Below are 23,875 nucleotides of genomic sequence, written 5' to 3'. Positions count from 1 at the left end.
CATTCCCCAAAAGTCGGCAATGTTCGGTTTTGTTTAATAACTGATTGCATTTTCCAAAAATGCTTTTCTAATACCATGTTAAGCTGTTGGATAGGATTGCTGCTGTATGATGAACGGGGGGATTGTGGGGACTCGGGAAAAACCTGAGGTGTGTTTTTTTCCCTAAACTTTATTTGCGCATGTTTCTGCAGCCAATTATGGCACAGCAAACATCCACAAGGTTCTGACACAAGGGCTTTTTTCATTGGCTGCCTAAGTCTCATATCCCTCGTCATATAAAATGAGGACGTGCGGCGTCGGTGCAATTTTGTGTACGTAAAACTTTAGGGAAGGTGCTGCCACCGGTGCTGCACCCAGTGCTGCTAGACAGTTAGATTAGCTAGGGGTTTAATGATAGGTAGTTGAGATAGATAGGAATGTGATAGTGTAGAATAGCGATGTGCAGTGTAGGGAAAGGTTTGTGCCACAAATCGGCATTTCATCATAGAAATAGGGATTGCTACTTGTGAGTGCCTGCTAAAGAGTTGCCAGTGAATGATCTAAATAGGTATTGCTGCTTATTACTACCTGGTCCAAATTAGCCAGTGAAACATATTTCTTAGTATTGTTAGTTAGTGGTGCCTGCTGTAAATTTGCTAGTGAACTAGCTAAATAGGTCTTGGCACTTTTGCGTGCCTGGTCCAAATTATACATTGAACCACATTTCTAGGTATAATTAGTTAGTAGTACCTGCTGGAAATTTGCTAGTAAACTATACCATGTTCCAAATTATTATGCAAATTAGATTTAAGTGTCATAGCGATTAATTGTTTTTTTTTTTTCAATGAAACTCATTGATGGTATTGTGTCTCAGGGTTCTTTGGATCACTGAAATCAATCTCAGATACCTGTGATAATTAGTGTGCCAGGTGAACTCAATAAAAGAAAAACCTCTATGTTCAACAATATTCAGCAGGCCACAGTTTTCAAGTAACATGGGAAAGAAAAAGTATCTCTCTCCTGTTGAAAAGCAACAAATAGTGCAATACCTTGGACAAATGATGAAAACATTAGATATTTCACGGAAACTTAAGCGTGATGATCGTACTGTGAAGAGATTTGTGGCTGATTCAGAGCACATACAGTTAGGTCCAGAAATATTTGGACAGTGACACAAGTTTTGTTATTTTAGCTGTTTACAAAAACATGTTCAGAAATACAATTATATATATAATATGGGCTGAAAGTGCACACTCCCAGTTGCAATATGAGAGTTTTCACATCCAAATCGGAGAAAGGGTTTAGGAATCGTAGCTCTGTAATGCATAGCCTCCTCTTTTTCAAGGGACCAAAAGTAATTGGACAAGGGACTCTAAGGGCTGCAATTAACTCTGAAGGCGTCTCCCTCGTTAACCTGTAATCAATGAAGTAGTTAAAAGGTCTGGGGTTGATTACAGGTGTGTGGTTTTGCATTTGGAAGTTGTTGCTGTGACCAGACAACATGCGGTCTAAGGAACTCTCAATTGAGGTGAAGCAGAACATCCTGAGGCTGAAAAAAAAGAAAAAATCCATCAGAGAGATAGCAGACATGCTTGGAGTAGCAAAATCAACAGTCGGGTACATTCTGAGAAAAAAGGAATTGACTGGTGAGCTTGGGAACTCAAAAAGGCCTGGGCGTCCACGGATGACAACAGTGGTGGATGATCGCCGCATACTTTCTTTGGTGAAGAAGAACCCGTTCACAACATCAACTGAAGTCCAGAACACTCTCAGTGAAGTAGGTGTATCTGTCTCTAAGTCAACAGTAAAGAGAAGACTCCATGAAAGTAAATACAAAGGGTTCACATCTAGATGCAAACCATTCATCAATTCCAAAAATAGACAGGCCAGAGTTAAATTTGCTGAAAAACACCTCATGAAGCCAGCTCAGTTCTGGAAAAGTATTCTATGGACAGATGAGACCAAGATCAACCTGTACCAGAATGATGGGAAGAAAAAAGTTTGGAGAAGAAAGGGAACGGCACATGATCCAAGGCACACCACATCCTCTGTAAAACATGGTGGAGGCAACGTGATGGCATGGGCATGCATGGCTTTCAATGGCACTGGGTCACTTGTGTTTATTGATGACAACAGCAGACAAGAGTAGCCGGATGAATTCTGAAGTGTACCGGCATATACTTTCAGCCCAGATTCAGCCAAATGCCGCAAAGTTGATCGGACGGCGCTTCATAGTACAGATGGACAATGACCCCAAGCATACAGCCAAAGCTACCCAGGAGTTCATGAGTGCAAAAAAGTGGAACATTCTGCAATGGCCAAGTCAATCACCAGATCTTAACCCAATTGAGCATGCATTTCACTTGCTCAAATCCAGACTTAAGACGGAAAGACCCACAAACAAGCAAGACCTGAAGGCTGTGGCTGTAAAGGCCTGGCAAAGCATTAAGAAGGAGGAAACCCAGCGTTTGGTGATGTCCATGGGTTCCAGACTTAAGGCAGTGATTGCCTCCAAAGGATTCGCAACAAAATATTGAAAATAAAAATATTTTGTTTGGGTTTGGTTTATTTGTCCAATTACTTTTGACCTCCTAAAATGTGGAGTGTTTGTAAAGAAATGTGTACAATTCCTACAATTTCTATCAGATATTTTTGTTCAAACCTTCAAATTAAACGTTACAATCTGCACTTGAATTCTGTTGTAGAGGTTTCATTTCAAATCCAATGTGGTGGCATGCAGAGCCCAACTCGCAAAAATTGTGTCACTGTCCAAATATTTCTGGACCTAACTGTATGTGTTCATGCTGATAAAGGCACAATGAGGAAGGTTTCTGCCAGGCAAGTCCATCAGATTAAAGCCCCCGTCACACATAGCGATATCGATAGTGATATTGCTGAAACGTCACACGTTTTGTGACGTATCAGCGACCTTGCCAGCGATGTTGCTGTGTGTGACAAGCAGCAGCGACTGGGCCCCTGCTGCAAGGTCGCTGATAGTTACAAAACGATCAGGACCTTTTTTTGCTCATTGGTCTCCCGCTGTGCAGCACGCATCGCTGTGTTTGACGGCGGGAGACCAACGAGCACCGACTCTGTGTAAGCAGCATACTCTAGTAACCAGGGTAACTATCGGGTAACTAAGCAAAGTGGTTACCCGATATTTACCCTGGTTACCAGCATACGCCGCTTACAGACTGCCAGCGCTGGCTCCCTGCACACAAAGCCAGGGGAAATATCAGGTAACTAAGCAAAGCGCTTTGCTTAGTAACCCGATGTGTACCCTAGCTACGTATACAGGGAGCCAGCGCTGGCAGCCTGTAAGCGGTGTACGCTGGTAACCAGAGTAAATATCGGGTAAAAAAGCATTGCGCTCTGCTTAGTTACCTGATATTTACCCTGGTTGCCAAGCGCAGCATCGTTACACGAGTCGCTGGTGGCTGGTGGCTGGTCGCTGGTGAGATCTGCCTGATTGACAGCTCACCAGCGACCATATAGCGACGCACCAGCGATCCCTGCCAGGTTGGATCGCTGGTGGGATCGTTGGTGCGTTGCTACATGTGATGGGACCCTAAGAGAGCATTTACTGAAAAGCCATTAAAAATCAGCAAACAGATATTTGAAGCTGCTGGTACCTCTGGAGTCCCTCAAACCTCAAGGTATAGAATCCGAAAAAACCTTGCTGTGGTGCATAAACCTACTATTCGGCCACCTTAACCAAACAGTTGCAGTGGGCCCAGACATAAATGAAGACTAATTTTCAAACAGTCTTGTTTACTGATGAGTGTCGAGCAACCCTGGATGGTTCAGATGGATGGAGTAGTGGATGGTTGGTAGATGGCCACCATGTCCGAACAAGGCTGCGACGTCAGCGAGGTGGAGGAGTCATGTTTTGGGCCGGAATCATAGGGAGACATCTGGTAGGCCCCTTTAGGGTTCCTGAAGGTGTGAAAATGACCTCTGCAAAGTATATAGAGTTTCTGCCTGACAACTTTCTTCCATGGTACTAAAAGCAGAAACGTGCCTTCAGAAACAAAATCATCTTCATGCATGACAATGCACCTCATGCTGCAAATAATGCCTCTGTGTCATTGGCTGCTTTTGTCATAAAAGGAGATAAACTCATGGTGTGGCCACCATCTTCCCCTGACCTCAACCCTATAGAGAACCTTTGGAGTATCATGAAGCAAAAGATCTATGAGGGTGGGAGACAGTTCACATCAAAACAACAGCTCTTGAAGGCTATTCTGACATCATACAAAAAAATTCAAGTAGAAACTCTCCAAAAACTCACAAGTTCAACGGATGCAAGAATTGTGAAGGTGATATCAAAGAAGTGTTCTTATATTAACAGGTAACTTGGCTTGTTGGGATGTTTTTTACTTAAATAGATTTTTATTTCAGTGAATATGACCTCCTAATGCTGCAAATTCCACAAATGAGCATTTTCAGGTCTTTAAAACATAAAAAATGAGAAACTCTACTGTGCCTAATAATTTGGAGCAGTGCATTTTGAGGTTTTTTTTTAATTTTGAAGATTATACTGTTATCATTGGAAGGTTTCTTCAATAAAATTCGATGTATACTCTAACGGGTGATGACTTTTATTAGACTGACTGTCATTTGCACCGACCATTTAGGAAAATCAGAGAAAAATATAATTTGCATAATAATGTGGAACATGGTGTAGCTATATAGGTCTTGGCATTTTACAATGCATGTTCCAAATTACGCAGTGAACCAAACTTCTAGGTATTACTACATATTACTGCCTGCTCCAAATTATATACGAGGGGCTACTGATAAGTCTTTGGCTTTGTGATCTTTTTTTGTTTCTATGGTAACGAATGTTACATCACATGAAAGCCTTATGTGTCTAATATAGGTTTTCAAAATTTTGTGTTTGTTGCTTATAGCAACAGTGTTTTATGCACACGGCAAAACAAAATGGCGGAGTCTAATGCGATATTCACAGCAACTGAGAGCAGAGGGGTGATAAAATTCTTGTTTTTGCAAGGAACGTCCGTCCACAAAGGATATTCATGGTGATATGTCGCATACATTGGGGGATCAATGCGCTTCATATTCCACAGTGAAGAACTAGGTTGCCAAATTTAAAACGGGCCACTTCAGCACCAATTATGAGGAACGTCCTGGACGACTGAGAGTGATTGTTATTCCGGAGATTATTGATGCTGTGCACAGCTTCATAATGGAGAATCAACAAATTTCAGCAAAAACAATAGCAGACATCATGGGGATTTCCCATGGACATTTGGACATGAGGAAGTTATCTGCAAAGTGGGTCACCAAATGTTTGACAACAGATCAGAAAACCATGTGACGCCCTGGACTAGCCAGGTAGTCACAGATAGGCCCCGCACAACACCTGTCCCCTAAAAAGGTAATAGCAGCCAATCACATTAAAAACCTAGTCACCTCCCTTAGAGCTTAATGGTCACACCAGGGGGCGGAGCCAGGCAGTTGGCCACGCCCACCGAGGAGTCCAGAGAGCCTGAGGCAGGAGAAACAGCAGTTGTTAGTTGTCAGTTGCTAATTGACAGTAGTTAGTGAGTTGGAGTTGAGAGGATAGGAGTAGAGTGCAGCAGGCCTGTGGTGACAGGTCTGCAGCGGAAACTGACAGGTGTGAGGGTCGAAGCCTGCACACCTTGGCTAGGAGGCAGGCGGTGGCCTTAGCCTGCAGGAGCCGGGAAGACGGCCAGATGGAACTGTTAGGAACCGGGATAGGGTAGTGGCCCACCGGTACCGAACCGGGGAACCGACTGGAAACCGGAGCACCAGGGGGGTACTCAGACCCGGAACGAGGCCCAGAAGCCACTGGACCACGTCAAATTTACTGATTGAGGCCTGGACTTTAGGTCCATTCCCATCCCAAGTCCCGACTGAAGACAACAGCCCACCGAGGGGGATAGAAAGCCACCGCACAGGCAGAGAGATCCCACGGGCCAGCGTCTACGGGCAAATGGACTCCACCGAGACATACATAGCCGGGGAGCGGACTCCCGTTGCTGAAGCCAGGCAGTCTACACAAACACAACATGGTGCAGGAGAAAGGCCAAGACCACCAACCCGGGTGGGGGACCAGACGCAGCCGGCTGCGGGCACCGACCACCATCAACTTTGTTTACCAGAGACTTGTGTGTGTCAATAATCGTGAGTACAACAGTGCCATCCGGCCGCGCGCTGCCCTGCACCGCCAAGCCACTACTCTCCCCAAACGGGTCCCGGGGCCACCATCCCTGCCCACGGAGGGGTTAACATCTTGCTGCACGACCATCACCCCCGGGTGCCCCCGTAACTGCAGCGGTGGTGTCTACACTTTCACCAAGTCCCATGGGTGGCGTCACAAACTCAAACACGGCTCCGGCCGTACACTTACCTAACCACCCCCCCATCGAAATCGCCAGCAACCCCCTTGCAGAGCAATGTGACCCCCGGGTCCAGAGGCACTCGAGCCACCCACCAAACGAGCCCGGATCCGAGCGACTCGGTTGCAGCTGAGCGCGGGGTGGTACACATCGACTCTTCTGGCATCACGAACAGGATTGAATCCATTCACTTACCTACTGAAGTGCGTCTTGAAGTTGAAGTCAGCGGTGATCCGTTGCGAAATTTGGAGAATCCGCCATCTTGCCGCCATCTTTTGGCGCGAAGATTCCCGCCAGAGTCTTCTTCCCCACAGAAAGGGCACGAAAGCGGAAGCCCCGCCCCCCAAAAAACAAAAAAACCCTGCGGCCTTGCAGAAAAAGTGAGCGCTCGCAAAGCGAAGCTGTACGGCTGGAAAAGGGAAGGCCGCGAAAAGACCAAGGGGGGGCGGGTGAAGCTGCCGCGCCATATGACCGAGTTGATAAAGGGCAGGGACTCCAGGACCCTGACACACCTCTGGTTCCTGGACCCCGAGCAAACAGCATGGCTGACCCGTCCCGCAAGCCCAGCAAACAGTATGGCTGACCCGTCCCACAAGCCCGCAGCACCGGAGCCCGCGCCTGGAACAGCGGCGTGAGTGGAAGTCCGGACGGCGCTAATGTGTCATCGGCTGCAGACCCAGGTGCGGTTCCTGATGGACCAGTAGGCGGCCGAGATGGAGGAGATTGCTGCGGCCGTGCGGGTACATGAAGTGGAGGCAATTTTGGAGGAGCAGGAGAGCGACCCACGCCCCTATGTCCCCCAGGGACTGGCCGACGCGGCTGAGGGACCCGGTCTGCCCCTGCCCTCCATGTTGCTTCCCTCACCGCCCGTAGCGGCTGCTGCAGCTTCCCCGCTCGGCCCGCTGCCCCCAACACTGGCAGCGGAGCCTGTTCAATGCACCCGTGAGGAACCGCTAGTGGAAGTAGCCCGCGGATGGCCATTCACCAGGCCAAAGCCTATCCCGCTCCCGTGGAAGGTGCCCGCTCCCATGGAAGGTGCCCGTTCCCGGTGTTGACCCGCCGGCCCCAGAAATGACCGCGCCCCAAGAAATCCAGGCCCAGGCAGTCCGCCCGGCCAAATTGGAGGTGGCCGTTGTCCGGAAGCCCGCCCAGCAGGTAAAGCTGGCCGCTCCTAGTTTCCAAGCCTCGGCTGAGGTGGCGGAGGGTTGTCGCTGCAAGGCAACACAGCAGGCCATGACACAGCGGGGTTCCCCAGTGCAGAAGGTGCCGGTCGTAGTCGGCACGGGGGAGCTCTGGCTGGGGTCGACCCCCGCGCAAAGGGAGCAGGCAGACACTCCATATTGAGAGCGGCAACAGAACCAGCTGGGCCAGGAAATAGCGGCCCGAGAGAAACAGAAGGCCGAGGAACTGGCCCGTACCATCTGGAAGAAGGAGAACCTCCGGAGTGCCACCTATTGGGTACAGGGCCCGACCTACGAAGGCCAGGTCCGTCAGTTTGACCCCCGCCGTCGATGGGGGTTCATCTTTGAACCAGGCCTGGAGGCCGAAATCTTTGTCTCCCGGCGGGATGTTAACCCTCACCTCCCAATGGGTCACCCGGATCGGGACCTGGAGCCCAGCGAGCTCAACACATACACCCGGAATTGCGGGGAGAGGGGCTGGTTCACCCTCAATGTGAAGAGGAGGGTGAGCCGCAGTGCCCGGAGGCACACCCAGTCCCCTCCCCCGCCATACAGTTCCGATATGGTGCTGGAGGAAGAGCATCAGTATTAAGGGTAGCAGAGCCTGGCTGCCATGTTGAAGTCCCCGTTGGGACCATACTGCCCGTCCCCGTTGTAACCTTGTTGATTTCCCCGCTTTAAAACCATGAACAAGGCCGAGAACTTGCAGGCCACCAAATAACTTTTGGGCTTGTAAATAGTCCCGGACCACCTTTCCCGTCCTACAGCCTCCAGAGAGGCAAGTTGGAGGAAGGGCCTGCGGGAATGTGATGGCCGAGGCCCTGTCACCAATGCAACCGGTGACAATCCTCCGGGTCAGGGGTCCCCTGGACGTGGGGTCTCTGGAGAGACTGCCGGGTGGAGAGACTGCCCGTTTGGGCAATACTTGGACCCGTTCCTGTTTCCTGGACTGGGGAAAAGGGGTGCTGCCTGTTACTTAGAGGCAGCAACAAGGGGCAGGTTTGTTTGGGTGGGTGACTGAAAGGACCCGGTCCCATCCTGTTCCCGGTTATTACAAATGTTTTATTGTTGCAACAGTTAAAGTGACATGCCTCCCGCAAGGGAAGAAAACCAAAAATATGCTTGAATTGTTTAAATGTTAGTATACCTGTAAATATGTTTTTTATCTTTTTCAGTTCAGAAAAATAAACGGTGGTGGTCGGACAGCCCGCGGATGGTCTGTAGTTAACCAAGGGGGAGTGTGATGCCCTGGACTAGCCAGGTAGTCACAGATATGCCCCGCACAACACCTGTCCCCTAAAAAGGTAACAGCAGCCAACCACATTAAAAACCTAGTCACCTCCCTCAGAGCTTAATGGTCACACCAGGGGGTGGAGCCAGACGGTTGGCCACGCCCACCGAGGAGTCCAGAGGGCCTGAGGCAGGAGAAACAGCAGTTGTTAGTTGTCAGTTGCTAGTTGACAGTAGTTAGTGAGTTGGAGTTGAGAGGAGAGGAGTAGAGTGCAGCAGGCCTGTGGTGACAGGTCTGCAGCAGAAATTGACAGGTGTAAGGGTCGAAGCGCGCACACATTGGCTAGGAGGCAGGCGGTGGCCTTAGCCTGCAGGAGCCGGAAAGACGGCCAGGTGGCACCGTAAGGAACTGGGACAGGGTAGTGGCCCGCCGGTACCAAACCGGGGAACCGACTGGAAACCGGAGCACCAGGGGGGTACTCAGACCCGGAACGAGGCCCAGAAGCCACTGGACCACGTCGAATTTACTGATTGAGGCCTAGACTTTAGGTCCATTCCCATCCCAAGTCCCGACTAAAGACAACAGCCCACCGAGGGGGATAGAAAGCCACCGCACAGGCAGAGAGATCCCACGGCCAGCATCTACGGGCAAACTGACTCCACCGACACATACATAGCTGGGGAGCAGACTCCCGTTGCTGAAGCACAGGCAGTCTACACAAACACAACACGGTGCAGGAGAAAGGCCAAGACCACCAACCCGGGTGGGGGACCAGACGCAGCCGGCTGCGAACACCGACCACCATCGACTTTGTTTACCAGAGACTTGTGTGTGTCAATAATCGTGAAACAGTGCCCTCTGGCCGCGCGTTGCCCTGCACCGCCCAGCCACTGCTCTCCCCAAACGGGTCCCTGGGCCACGATCCTAGCCCACGGAGGGGTTAACATCTTACTGCACGACCATCTCCCCCGGGTGCCCCCGTAACTGCAGCGGTGGTGTCTACATTTTCACCAAGTCCCATAGGTGGCGTCACAAACTCAAACACGGCTCCGGCCGTACACCTACCTAACCACCCCCCCATCGAGATCGCCAGCAACCCCCTTGCAGATCGACGTGACCCCCGGGTCCGGAGGCACTCAAGCCACCCACCAAACGAGCCCGGATCCGAGTGGCTCGGCTGCAGCCGGGCGCGGGGCGGTACACATACAAGTGAAAACTTCACGTTCAATTTGTCAGCGTTTCCGGACTGATAAGAACTTCCTGGATCGACTGGTCACTATGGATGAGATCTGGATTTATTTGTATGATCCTAAAAACAAGGAACAGTCAAAAGAGTGGCAGTACAGTGGTTCTCCTGGTCCAAAGAATTTCAGGGGGCAAAAATCAGCCACTAAGGTGATGTTGTCTGTGTTCTGGGATAAGGAGGGCGTGCTGCTAGTAGACTATTTTCAAAATGGTTCCACCAGCAATACAAGGTATTACATTGAACTTTTGGACCAATTAAAGGGAGCTCTGAAGGCCAAAAGGCATGACAAGCTGTCCAAAGGAATCTTGTTCCTGCAAGACAATACCTCCGCTCACACTGCACAAAAAAATATGGCAAAACTGGCAGAGCTGGGCTTCCAGCTGGTTGACCACCCACCGTATTCACCAGATCTAGCTCCCTCCAACTATCATCTGTTTCCAAACCTGAAGAAACACCTCAAGTGTACCAAATGTCACACCATTTCTGATACCATGGCTGCTATGGATGCCTGGTTTGAGGCACAATTGAAATCCTTTTTGCTAGGCTTACAGAACTTGGAATACCAATGTAAAAAGTGTGTCGACATCAATGGAGAGTATGTGGAATAAATGTAAAATGTCATCATCCTATTTCATTTCTTTCTGGGTAAAGCAAAGACTTATCATCATCCCCTCATATTAAACCACATTTCTATATATTGTTAATTAGTAGTGCCTGCTGTAAATTTTGTTAGTGAAATAGCTAAATAGGTCTTGGCATTTTTGAGTGCCTGCTCCAAATTATGCAGTGAACCAAATTTCTAGGTATTGCTACTTACTACTGCCTGCTCCAAATTACACATTAAACCAGATTTCTAGGTATTCTTAGTTAGCAGTGCCTGCTGTAAATTTGCTAGTGAACTAGCTAAATAGGTCATGGCATTTTTCAGTGTCTGATCCAAATTACCCAGTGAACCACATTTCTAGTTCTTGGTACTTTTTAGTGCATTCACAGTATTGCTATCTCAGGAAATAAATAAATAATTTATCTATTGTGTCAGGTGTCTTACAGGTGTGGGTGTAGGGTTTCGAAACATCTGTTTGAAAGGGGAAGGGTACATCAACCATGAGTGGTAAATTACAACGATGTTGTGGTGGAAGGGTGAATAGGCGGGTGTACGTGTGGGACATTCTAATGTTAGTTAAAGTTCTTTTAGTCAAAGGAATAGTGAGCAAACACCAACTCTTCCAATCCCAAGAGAAATGAGAACAACTTCCATTATGTAACGTCCTGGTGGTGGATTCACTGGACTGTGCACCGGACTCCCCCAGTGAGGCAACCCAGAGCTAACCCCTATACAGGGACTGTCCGATCACCCCACCAGAGGGCCTAGATGCACGGTAGCCGGAACACTAGGGGTACGGAATAAGAGTCCTTTAGGGATCTGCACAGGAATGTCTCTGAGTCCAACGAGCACCGTAGGCAGGACGGATGACTGGAACCGGGTTCAGGTGCCAGATAGGAACAACAGACGGGGTCTGGGTCCAGCGAGACGTGCAGGCTGATGTTACCAGGTGAAGTCGGGGATCGGTGACGGGTACAGACTGATGGAAGGTGGCGGGATCCTCAGCAGACAGTCACCGGGAGACTTCCTGGGGAATCAGCAGTCAGGACCAGGTTGAGGCGACAGACGGACTCTGCGGAAGAGACAGTGTTAAACAGGAGATAAGATACAGAGGGACCTGAACACCTAGCTATGGAAACACGTTGATCAGGCACCGCCCATAAGTAACAGGAAGTCTTTTATACCCTGCACCTGCAATCAGCCACATCCTGTTGCAGGGATGCTGGCCCTATAAGACCAGGTGAGTGAGCGTGGCCCCGCCCTAATACACATGCATGAAGCCCAGGAGCCAGAGGCAAATACAGGAGGCCAGAGGGACCGCCGAGTAGGGAGCACGAGGGACGCAGGGGAGCCAGAGCGGTAGCAGCGGCCGCGATCGGTGAGCACAGGGACCGGATCAGTGGGTATGGAGCGGTGTCGTGACACGGAGACCGGATCAGTGGGTAGGGAGCGGTGTCGTGACACTGAGACCGGATCAATGCGTATGGAGCAGTGTTGTGACACCGAGACCGGATCAGTGGGTACGGAGCGTTGCCGTGACACCGAGACCGGATCAGTGGATAAGGAGTGTTGACGGGACCCCGGGAGCGTGACAGTACCCCCTTCCTCAGGCCCTCCTCCCCGTAGCCAGGCCGGGAACCCACGCAGCAGATGAGCAGCAAGATCCTTGTCTTGACGTCACTCCGCATGTTGGAGACATACGCGGAGAGTGCACCAGCAGCAGGGACACCAGAACCAGCGGGCAGCCGTCGGGGTTTCTTGTCGCCGTTTTCGACGAATGGCCCCAAAGAAGTACTCTCCGTCTGTCATTTGCTGCCACGAAGGTTCTTCCTGGAGGAAGTTGGGACACAGTGACTGGAGACACCGAGATCACCTCATGAGAACAGGCGGTAGACTGGTCCTTCTCTTCCACTTGCTCTGCAGGTACAAAGGGCCGAGACAAAGCATCCGGTGACGGAGGCGGAGGGAATGGACGGACTGGCTGCAGACAGGTCTCGTGAGAAGACGAGCCCCAACGAGTAATCTTTCCAGAGTGCCAACTGACGATACGTTCATGTACTCGTAACCAGGGTAGGCCCAGCAGGAATGAGTGGGCCAGTTTCGGGAGGACAGATAGAGCAATTTTTTTCGGTATGCAGAGCACCAATACGGAGTTCCACGGGTTTGGTAATAAACAACACAGATTCGGATAGGGGTTTTCCATCCACAGAAGCAATCACAAGGGGTTTTGAAAGCGTTATGACAGGTATCCGGTACTTGTCCACCGTAGCCTGTTGGATGAAATTGCCTGCAGAACCGGAATCCAAACATGCCTCTGCAGTGAACAGTACTTTTCCACTGTCACTTGGATGGTCATCGTGACCGGGGACGAAAGGGACCTAGCGCTTAGGGTGGCCGTTCCCACCAACCCTAGGCCTGGGAGTTCCGGCCTCTCCGGGCAGGAACAGATCAGATGTGTGTTATCCCCACAATAGAGGCATAGACCCTTAGCGAGCCGCTCTGCCTGGCGTAGTGCAGCTTGACTTAGACGATTCACTTGCATGGGTTCGGAAGTATACGGATCGGATGACATCAACTGTGAGGGAGCGGGGGTCTTCGGAGTAGGAACAGGGCATACCGGTCTCCTCTCACAGATGGCTTGCTTGGTCCGTTCTTGAAAGCAGAGGTCAATCCGGGAGGCCAGAGAGATGAGGCCATCCAAGGTAGTTGTTACATCATGACCTGCCAACTCCGTCCTTGATGCGACCGGAAAGACCCTCCCAGAAGGCGGCGGACAATGCTTCGTTGTTCCATCCTAGTTCAGAGGCAAGCATGCGGAAACGGATGGCATACTGGCCAACCGTTAGGGAGCCTTGGCGTACCCGAAGAAGCGAAGAAGCCACTGAGGCGGTGCACCCGGACTCATCAAAGGCTCGGCGAAAAGACTCCAAAAACTCCTGTATGTCGTGTGTAACCGGATCTTCTCACTCCCACAGGGGGTTTATCCAAGCCAACGCCTCCCCCTCAAGATGGGACATCATGAAGGCCACCTGTGCTTGGTCCGAGACAAACAGATGTGGAAGCAACTTGAAATGCAGGGAGCATTGGTTCAAGAAGCCTGTAATACTTATTCTATATTCTGAGGATTTCGATAGCGTAGGGCAATGACAATCAGAGACGAGTTCCGGGTACAAGATGTTTTATAGTATGTCACCACGGTAGAAACAGAACAAACACAACAATACAATAACACATACAATACTTTCCGGAATAGACGCGCAGGGGATTCCCGGGACCACGCACCGGACTCCCCCAGGGAGACCACCGGAGCGAACCCCTATACAGGGACTGTCCGGCAATCTACCCCGGAAGGCCTAAATGCGCAGCGGCCGGGATAAGGAGCAAGCGGTAAAGTCAATGAGTGTCCGTACGGAAATGTTTATCCAGGATGGTTACGAACCAAAAGAGAACCAGGCGGAGTGCTGACCGAAGATGGTAAACGGAATCCGGGCACAGCCTTAAGAGCCGGGTACAGTCCTGAGACAATCGGTAGGTAGTCCTTTAGGGGAATCCCGAGGCAATCCGGAATAAGCAGCAAACACAGCAGGAGCACACAGCAGGCAGTATACTCAGGCACTGGACTGGGCTGGGAGGCGGCCTTTTAAGCTGCTGGACAGGAAGTAGGGCAACAGAACGGTAACCTCCATGTTAACCGAGGGCAAGGGCAGTCAAAAGAGAACTGGAAAACCTGGAAACCTGACATTACTCCCCCCCCCAGAGACGGCCTCAGGACGGATCAGGGCCAGGTTTGTCCGGGTACCGGCGATGAAACTGAGCAATCTTCCGGGGTGCCCGAATGTTACCCACCGGTTCCCAGGAATCGTCCTCGGGGGCGTACCCCTGCCAACGTACCAGATACTGAAGCCGACGACGATGGAGCCGGGAGTCAATAATGTCCTCAACCACGAACTGCTCCTCGCCGTCGACCATCACAGGCGGAGGAGGAGGCACAATACGACCATGAAAAGTATTAGGGGAAACGGGTTTGAGGAGAGACACATGAAAGACCGGGTGTACCTTTAGATGGTGCGGTAACCGTAGCCGACAGGCCACAGGGCTCACGATCCCGGTGATTTTGAACGGACCGATGAATTTTTGTCCCAGTTTCTGCGAAGGAACACCCAATCTCAGGTTTTTGGTGGATAACCATACAGAGTCCCCTACCTTGTACATGGGTGCCGGTTTCCGGTGAGTGTCCGCCGACCTCTTGTAACGCTCCTGGGCCGTAGCTACGGTGTTCCTTAGAACCTCCAGATTTTGTCGTAGTTCTGTCACTCTGTCCTCCACCGCTGGTACCGAAACCGCAACCGGTGACCTAGGCAAAATAGTCGGATGGTAACCCAGGTTAGCGAAAAAGGGCGTTACCTTAGTGGAGCTGCTCTGAGTGTTGTTGTAGGAGAACTCCGCCAACGGAAGCATCTTCAACCAATCGTCTTGGAGATGGCTGACATAACACCGAAGATATTGTTCCAGGGTTTGATTCGTCCGTTCGGTTTGTCCATTTGTCTGAGGATGGTATGCAGAAGACAAACAGACATCAATCTGGAGTGCCGTACAAAACCCCTTCCAGAATCTCGACGTGAACTGCACGCCCCGATCGGAGATGATCTCATCCGGTACCCCATGCAATCGGAATACGTTCTGGACAACCAAATCCACTGTCTCTGCGGCTGAGGGAAGACCGGTACACGGAATGAAGTGAGCAGCTTTAGTCAATCGATCCACCACCACTAAAATGGTATTATGCCCGCCTGAGACCGGCAACTCCACAATAAAATCCATGGAGATAGACCCCCAAGGGCGAGATGGCACGGGTAACGGTTGGAGGAGTCCCGTAGGAGCCACACGAGGGACCTTGCACCGGGCACAAACCACACATGAGTGGACATAGTCCTTCACGTCCTTTAAACAGGTAGGCCACCAGAAAAACCGGCTCAGAAATTCCTGCGTCTTCTGTACCCCCCTATGACCGGCCAACACGGAGTCATGAACCAACTTGAGAACCCGAAGTCTTACGGCCTCCGGGACATAAATGCGTCGTTCTCTGAACCACACACCATTCCGAAGAACAAGAGTTACATCATTCGGGGGGGCAGCAAGAAATACATCACCATCATAGGCCAGCTTGATGTCCTTCCACAAGTCCTGGTCCTGGATTACTCCAACGAAATTGGCATCTGTTAACACGGTCTGCGACGGGGTTCCAGGCACGGAGTCCACGGCAGGGATTCGGGACAAGGCATCGGCTTTCCCATTACGTGAACCTGGACGGTATGTAACAACAAAATTGAATTGGTTAAGAAATAGGCTCCAACGGGCTTGTCGTGGAGACAGGCACCTGGCAGACTTGAGAAATTCCAGATTACGGTGATCTGTGAGTACTATCACTTGCTGCGCGGCTCCCTGTAAGTGGTGTCTCCATTCCTTGAAGGCGGCAATAATCGCCAATAATTCCTTATCCGCAATGTCGTAGTTCCTTTCCGCAGGGGACAACCTGCGGGAGAAGAAGGCACACGGATGCAGGAGACTCTTGTCCCCGGTCCTTTGAGAAAGAATGGCCCCTAATGCGTAGTCGGAAGCGTCGACCTCCACGATGAAGGGAAGTGCGGGATTCGGATGCACTAGTATGGGTGCTGAGGTAAAACATCCCTTGAGACGATGGAACGCTTCCTGAGCCTGGGCGGACCATACAAACTTCTGTCCTTTCTTAGTCAACAGGGTGATGGGACGAACAATCTCTGAAAAGTTACGGATAAAGCGTCGGTAAAAGTTGGCAAAACCGACAAAGCGTTGTACCTCTTTGATGTTTCCCGGTTCCGGCCAGTCGAGAATGGCTTGTATCTTGCTAGATTCCATGTTCAGTCCCTGAGGAGAGATGACATAACCTAAGAATTGTATTTGTGAGCAGTGGAACTCACATTTCTCCAGTTTAATGTACAGGTGGTTGTCCCTCAGCCGGGTAAGTACGGTCTTGACGTGCTCCTGGTGTTCCTGGAGAGAATCAGAAAAGATTAGAATATCATCCAGATAGATCACCATGAATTGGTCCATGATATCCCTGAAAATATCATTAACTAGATGTTGAAATGGCGCAGGAGCGTTACAAAGTCCAAAAGGCATCACTAAATACTCAAAATGTCCGTACCGACATCGGAACGCGGTCTTCCACTCGTCTCCGGGACGTATACGAAGCAGATTATATGCCCCACGGAGGTCCAATTTGGTGAATATCTTTGCCTGTTGGACTCTCTCCAATAGCTCCGGAATCAACGGTAACGGATACCGGTTCCGGATGGTTATTTTATTCAGTTCCCGGTAGTCAATACAGGGTCTCAGAGTCCCCTCCTTCTTTTTCACAAAAAAGATGGGTGCCCCTGCGGGCGAGGTAGACGGGCGAATAAATCCCTTGGCCAGGCTTTCATCAATATACTCCTTTAGGGCTTCTAGCTCAGGTGCCGCCAACGGGTAAACATGACCAAACTGGATTTCTGCCCCTGGGAGTAAGTCTATGGGGCAATCATACGGTCTATGCGGAGGAAGCCGATCGGCCTTTCTTTTGTCGCATATGTCAGCGAAGTCACGATAAACCGAGGGTAAAACGGGTACCTGTACCGTGCCTTCTGCATGTGGTGTTACCGGAACCGGAACAGTTGGACAAATGGCCGGATCACTCTGCGGTGGGAAGGATATCTCCTTAGTTTCCCAATTGATGACCGGATTTGTAGACCGTAGCCACGGAATACCTAGAATAATCGGAAAATGTGGAGAAGAGATCATCATGAAAACAAGAGTCTCCTGCTGACCTGGTTTCATCACGCATTCTAGCGGTACTGTTTCCCGATCCACTGGTCCAGATGTTAACGGAGATCCGTCTACCGTCTCCATGGTAACCGGTAAGGACCTTTGCTGAGTCCGGATACCGTGTTTACTAGCAAAAGAAAAGTCCATGAAATTTCCCCCTGCCCCAGAGTCTATCATTGCAGAGGTAGGAATTAGCTGTCCCTCCCACCGGATCTGAATGGGGAGTGAACAATGGGTATATTTCCCTTCTGAGTCCTTCGGTGAGGTAGACATTACCGTCAAGGGAAATACCGCATCCAAGTGTCCACTTGCCTCAGAGATATCAGACTCTGCGTCCGTGTTATCACACTCTGCCATGGCTGCCAATACCTTATTTGGGCGATTCGGACGTTTCGGGCAGTCGATTAAAAAATGGTCCGATTGACCGCAGTAGAAACACAAACGCTCACGGAGCCGGTGTTCACGACGTTCGTTGGTCTCTCGCTTTTGTAGAGAGTCCACTTGCATAGGAACGTCCTCAGCCTCCCGTGGCGTCCTGAAAGCCGGTTCTCTGGAAGGAAATGTATTATTATTTATACGGTTTATAGCTGCCCATTTTTCCTGTCTACGTTCCGTTAAACGGGTATCTATGCGCACACAGTGCTGGAGAAACAGGTCAAAATCCCCTGGGGATTCGGAACGGGCTAACTCGTCCTTGATGGTACCGGACAAACCCTTTCTGAAAACGGACAATAATGCATTGTTTCCCCAGTCGGTGTCTACCACTAACCTCCTGAACTCAGTGGCGTATTCAATGACAGAGCGCTTTCCCTGACGTAAGGAAAGGAGAGCAGATTCAGCGGTAGCACGGCGATTCGGATCATCAAACATCTGCGCCATTGCGTTCAGAAAGTCATCTAGGTGATTTAAACGGATGTCCCGGTTTTCTATCATCGGATTAGCCCAAGCCAGTGCTCGTGAGGTTAATAACATGATGATACATAACACCTTTGACCGGTCAGAACGGTAATATTCAGCATGTACATCGAAAAACAGTATACATTGGTTAATAAATCCACGGAACTGACTACGATCACCATTAAAACGGAATGGGGGTAACCTAGGCATACCGGCAGCTGGTACGGACGTAGTGGGGACGGCTTCCTGAGCCTCCACTCTGACTTGCAAATCCTGTATAGCCGGACCCAGTACCTGGTGATCATGGCCCAGCTGCGTTTCCACATCTCTAAGCTTAGTCTGCACCACCTCCATCTCCTGCTGCAGGGAGTTAATCATGGAGAACAGCTGATCTACTCGTGTCTCAGTCATTGCCCCAGCGAAATCCTCTAATGGCCTGAGTATAATGTAATACTTATTCTATATTCTGAGGATTTCGATAGCGTAGGGCAATGACAATCAGAGACGAGTTCCGGGTACAAGATGTTTTATAGTATGTCACCACGGTAGAAACAGAACAAACACAACAATACAATAACACATACAATACTTTCCGGAATAGACGCGCAGGGGATTCCCGGGACCACGCACCGGACTCCCCCAGGGAGACCACCGGAGCGAACCCCTATACAGGGACTGTCCGGCAATCTACCCCGGAAGGCCTAAATGCGCAGCGGCCGGGATAAGGAGCAAGCGGTAAAGTCAATGAGTGTCCGTACGGAAATGTTTATCCAGGATGGTTACGAACCAAAAGAGAACCAGGCGGAGTGCTGACCGAAGATGGTAAACGGAATCCGGGCACAGCCTTAAGAGCCGGGTACAGTCCTGAGACAATCGGTAGGTAGTCCTTTAGGGGAATCCCGAGGCAATCCGGAATAAGCAGCAAACACAGCAGGAGCACACAGCAGGCAGTATACTCAGGCACTGGACTGGGCTGGGAGGCGGCCTTTTAAGCTGCTGGACAGGAAGTAGGGCAACAGAACGGTAACCTCCATGTTAACCGAGGGCAAGGGCAGTCAAAAGAGAACTGGAAAACCTGGAAACCTGACAAAGCCTGCAGGTCTTGGGATCCCCCGCATAGCGAGGCGGAGCAGCGAGGCGGAGTTGAGAGGCCGAGGAGACAACAGGTTTGGACGCAGTCGCTGTTTGCTGCATCGACAAGGACGAGGCTGCGGTCTGTATCGTGTACAAACGGTGGTCCACAGATGACAGGAAATTCAGTATGCGAATTAGGGTTTCACACTGTCGCACCAGTTCCTGTCGCAGTTCAGCCAGCTCAGATGCTTGTGCTCCGGTGGAATCCATGGCCTGACTAATCTGTAACATCCTGGTGGTGGATTCACTGGACCATGCACCAGACTCCTCCAGTGAGGCAACCCGGAGCTAACCCCTATACAAGGACTGTCCGATCACCCCACCAGAGGGCCTAGATGCACGGTAGCCGGAACACTAGGGGTACGGGATAAGAGTCCTTTAGGGATCTGCACAGGAATGTCTCTGAGTCCAACGAGCACCGTAGGCAGGACGGATGACTGTAACGGGGTTCAGGTGCCGGGCAGGAACAACAGACGGGGTCCGGGTCCAGCGAGACATGCAGGATGATGTTACCAGGTGAAGTCGGGGATCGGTGACGGGTACAGACTGATGGAAGGTGGCGGGATCCTCAGCAGACAGTCACCGGGAGACTTCCTGGGGAATCAGCAGTCAAGACCAGGTTGAGGCAACAGACAGACTCTGCGGAAGAGACAGTGTTAAACAGGAGATAAGGTACAGAGGGACCTGAACACCTAGCTATGGAAACACGTTGATCATGCACCGCCCATAAGTAACAGGAAGTCTTTTATACCCTGCACCTGCAATCAGCCACATCCTGTTCCAGGGATGCTGGCCCTAGAAGACCAGGTGAGTGAGCGCGGCCCCACCCTATTACACATGCATGAAGCCCGGGAGCCAGAGGCAAATACAGGAGGTCGGAGGGACCACCGAGTAGGGACCACGAGGGACGCAGGGGTGCAAGAGCGGGAGCAGCGGCCGCGATCGGTGAGCACATGGAGTGGATCAGTGGGTATGGAGCGTCGTCGTGATGCGGAGACCGGATCAGTGGGTAGGGATCGGTGTCGTGACACCGAGACCGGATCAGTGGGTACGGAGTGTTGCCGTGACACCGAGACCGGATCAGTGGATAAGGAGTGTTGCCGGCAGCGTGACACATTACTAGGCTGCCTACTCCACTAGATTTCTTTGGCAACTGCACATCGCTTCAACTTCAAAATGAGGGTGATAAATAGCATATGCTAGAGTGGATGGCAAGCAATGCATCAAGTGGCCTCCCCTCCTCTTCCTGCAACTCACCACCCCAATTACACTTGTTCCCCCTGCATCACAGATCTCCAAGCGGCAAACTGACTGTGGGAAACCACACTTGGGTGAGTCTGCAGAGCTGTTCACACAATCCCATGGGCATCAGAGGTCTGCTTCAAAGATTCCCAGACTCAAGAGGAGGAAAGCATCTGCACTAATACCCAAAATCTTTGTCAGTTGGATCCTGGCCCAGACGAAGTAGGGTCTGAGCAGGATCCCGACCCTCATCAACTGACGTTAACCCGTGGAGGTGATGAAGATGAGACTCAAATACCTGAGGCGCACTCGTACTGTCCTGTGATGTCAGGTCAGGAAGAGGAGGAATGGGACAACATAAAGCATGATGATGAAGTTGTAGATCCCACTTGGTGTGAACCCAGAGGCACGCAGCTGAGTAGCTCAGCAGATGAGGAGGAGGAGGAAGACGAGGATGTCACGTTGGCGATACCCGCACAAATGTGTAGTGATGCAACCATGAGAAGCACAGCCTCCTGAGCCACAACTCTGGCTGTGGCCAGCAGCGGTCGCAGGTCTGCAGTTTGCAGGAAGGGTTGTCTAGCTTGGGCTTTTTTTGAGACCGCAAAGGATGGCTCAACGTTCGTTATCTGCCAGCATTGTAAACAGAGAATCAGTAGAGGCAAAAATATAATTAATTTGACTAATACATGCATGATTCGGTACATGCGCAACCAACATGCATTACTGTGGGAATCTTACTGCTCTAAAATGCAGACTACCAGGCCTACCCAACCACTGGCCACCAAATCAATCATGTCTGCTGCTTCTTCCTCCTCCGGTATCACCGTTGAAACTAATCTGAAACAGGTCTCTGACAGCAGAACCTCCACTTCTTGACCCGCTACAGTCGGGCTGAGTGAGAACCCATCAACTGTTACGGAAGTGACTATGCCTGGTGTTTTTGATCCTTGTGAGACATCAAGGTCACATCCTGTGTGTTGCATGGGCTATACCTCCCTGATATGCAAAGACACTATGGGGAAATTGGGGGGGCAGTTGATGCCACTGTCCTGCTGTCTGCCTGAAAGGTTTTTAAAATTGTAATGCCAAGCCACATCTTGTGTGTTGCATGGACCATACTACTCTGCTGTGCAAAGACATAACGGAGAAATGGGGGAGGGGGGATTTATGCCACTGTCCTGTTGTCTGCCTGAAAGGTTTTTAAATCTCAAGACTCCAAGATGGGTCTCCAAGTTGTATCTTGTCTGTACTGGCAGAGGTGTGTGAGCAAGAGTCATGCACCTCTTGATTTTTAAAATTGAAATGACAGGCCACATCCTGTGTGTTGCATAGACCACACCTACTTTCTGTGCAAAGACACTGTGGGGAAATGTAGGGGTGGGGCAATTGATGTCACTGTTCTGTTGTCTGCCTGAAAGGTTTTTAAATTTCAAGACTCCAAGATGGATATCTAATTTGTTTCTTGTCTGCATTGGCAGAGGTGTGGGAGCAGGAGACCTATTCCTGTCAGTCATGTACCTCTTGATTTTTAAAATTGAAAACCCAGGCCATATCCTATGTGTTGCTTGGACCGTACCACCCTGCTGTGCAAGGGAGCAGATAGAAGACCAGGCAGAGAAGTAAAAAGGGCCATTTTCGAGAATCGGTCCACCACCACCCAGATGACGGAGCATCCAGAGGACACAGGCAGGTCCGTCATTAAGTCCACAGCAATGTTCTGAGAGGGAAGTGAAGGAACAGGAAGTGGTAAAATTCACCCAGACGGAAGTAGCCTAGGTGACATATTCCATTCACATGAAGGGCAGGCTGAAAAGAAGTCCACAATATCCTTCCACATGGTTAGCCACCAATAATCTTGCTAGTTATGTGGAGTAGTCTTGCTTCCTATCAAATTACAAGACAACATTTTTCCCTGGAGGGATCTGAGACTAGTTCACCGGAGCCACAGTAACCATTTGAAAGGCTTGATAATAGGTTGAAGCTCCTGCTCTTGATCAGTGGGTAAAAAGGACCTAGAGAGTGCATCCACCTTAACTTTCTTATATGGAGATATGGAGAACAAAAGTCAAACTGGCTAAAAAACAGCGGTCATCTAGCTTGGTGGGGGTTCAGCCTCTGACTTTAGATCGACCAAGTTCTTATGATCGGTGTAAATGACGACTGAATGGACTACACCCTCGAGTAGGTAAAGCCACTCTTCTAATTCCATTTTTATAGCCAACAGCTCACAATTAGAGATGAGCGACCTGTGGAAGTTAGGGTTCTGCGAGTTCAGCCAAACTTTAGATAAAGTTCTGTTCTGGACCCTGACTTGACCTAAACGTAATTGGAAGTCACTGATTCGGCAGTTCAGCTTTTCGTTTTTATTTTTTTACGCACTACAGCCGATAACACTGATTTTACCATCAGTGAGAGCTAGTCAAATACTACAAATTGCTAGCACAGGACTGAGCATCAAGTGTACCTACAGTAAGCACAGGGATGCTCACTCAAGTAGTTTGTATATGTAAACCACTCAAATTATGAGCTCGAAAACTGATATTTTGCAAAGACTGTGTTCAATACGAACACCATACTTTAGAGTTCGGGTCTGCTCATCTCCTCTCAAGATCTCCAATCGAATAATTGCATTCAGGAGCAGAGAAGACCTTTGAGAAGAATCCACATTCACCTAGTGGGAGACTTCTGTATGAGAACTGCCCCTGCCCCAGAAGACAAAGCATCCACTTCCTTAAACAATTGCTTGTTAATCTCTGGTCTGTTAAGCACAAGAGCAACAGAGAAGACCTGTTTCAGGGAGGGAAATGCATCCTCTCCTTCTGGAGTCCAGATCTCTGAATTTGCACCCTTGCAGATCATTGCAGAAATCATTGCGGTCCAAGATGAGAAGTGAGGGATAAACTGCCTGTAATAGTTATCAAATCCTAAGAAAGGCTGTATTATCTTAACACCAGCATGACTAGGCCATTTGAGAATTTTAAGACACCTTCTCAGGATCCATTTTCAGTTCCATATCTATGATGATATAGCCTAGGAAGGAAAGAGAGGACTGTTCAAAGATGCACTTCTCAAAACTGGCATACAGGCGATTCTCCCTAAGTCTTTGCAGAACCTGATGAACGCACCTCCTAT

At 50.1% G+C, this 23,875-nt stretch overlaps 1 protein-coding gene across 1 annotated transcript in view; it reads left to right on the top strand.

Moving 5' to 3' along the window:
• WDR27 (WD repeat domain 27) overlaps positions 1-23,875 on the top strand; it is a 954,066-nt gene that overhangs the window by 200,578 nt on the left and 729,613 nt on the right. The gene's annotated exons all lie outside the window — the stretch shown is intronic.

This window comes from Anomaloglossus baeobatrachus, chromosome 3 (assembly GCF_048569485.1).
Source record: "Anomaloglossus baeobatrachus isolate aAnoBae1 chromosome 3, aAnoBae1.hap1, whole genome shotgun sequence".
NCBI lineage: Eukaryota > Metazoa > Chordata > Amphibia > Anura > Aromobatidae > Anomaloglossus > Anomaloglossus baeobatrachus.
Note: the sequence above shows the minus strand (reverse complement) of the source record. Positions and strands in the feature narration are given on the sequence as shown.